Here is a 1,255-nt window from a genome sequence, read left to right as displayed (position 1 = left end):
TTACAAGATTACTTTTCATAGGAAGCATGTTAGGCTTAAATGTGTTTTGAATTTGCCTCTTGATGCTCTCTTTTGCTTCAAATACTATCTCTTGCGAGTGCATCATTAAAACTGCTGAGCCCATCTTAATGGCTATAAAGAAAGAACTTCTTGGGAGATAACCCATGTGTTTATTTTACTACAGCAATTTTGTTTTATATTTGAGTCTTGGAAGTTGTTACTACTGTAGCAACCTCTCCTTATCTTAGTTTTATTGCATTGTTGTGCCAAGTAAAGTCTTTGATAGTAAGGTTCATACTAGATTTGGATTACTGGCGCAGAAACAGCATTTCTTGCCGTCACGAATCTGGGCCTAATTCTCCGTAGGTAACTCAGAAAATTATGCCAATTTACGTGAGTGATCCTCAGATATGTACGCAACTTTCATTCAATTTGAGAATTTTCATTTGATCAAGTCTGGTGCCTCAATAAAATTCGTCTTTACGGACTGTTCTATTTTGACAGATTCTGCCTATTATTTCGCATTGCTTCTTTTGCTATGTTGGATGGATTTCTTTGTTCCATTAACTTCCAGTAGCTTTGAGCAATGTCCAGAAGTGTTAATAATGATTGTGTCACCTCTGAACATGTGAGTTTTTGATTATGCACTAACCCTCTAATGAGTTTGCTTTGAGTTTGGTGTGGAGGAAGTTTTCAAGGGTCAAGAGAGGAGGATGATATACTATGATCAAGAAGAGTGAAGAGTCTAAGCTTGGGGATGCCCCCGTGGTTCATCCCTGCATATTTCAAGAAGACTCAAGCATCTAAGCTTGGGGATGCCCAAGGCATCCCTTCTTCATCGACAACTTATCAGGTTTCTTCTCTTGAAACTATATTTTTATTCGGTCACATCTTATGTACTTTACTTGGAGCGTCTGTGTGCTTTTAGTTTTGTTTGTGTTTGAATAAATTCATGCTTTTGTGGGAGAGAGACACGCCAGCAAGCACTTTTCTGGTGCCGTTACTACTGCTTATACTTATTCATACCACCTGTATTTCACTATCTCTTCGCCGAACTAGTGCACCTATTAGGTGTGTTGGGGACACAAGAGACTTCTTGCTTTGTGGTTGCAGGGTTGCATGAGAGGGATATCTTTGACCTCTTCCTCCCCGAGTTCGATAAACCTTGGGTGATCCACTTAAGGGAAACTTGCTGTCGTTCTACAAACCTCTCGCTCTTGGAGGCCCAACACTCGTCTACAAGAATAGAAGCACC

The sequence above is a fragment of the Lolium rigidum genome, chromosome 3 (genome assembly GCF_022539505.1).
Source record: "Lolium rigidum isolate FL_2022 chromosome 3, APGP_CSIRO_Lrig_0.1, whole genome shotgun sequence".
Taxonomy (NCBI): Eukaryota; Viridiplantae; Streptophyta; class Magnoliopsida; order Poales; family Poaceae; genus Lolium; species Lolium rigidum.
The sequence above is the reverse complement of the archived record's forward strand: the minus strand, read 5'-3'. Positions refer to the sequence as shown.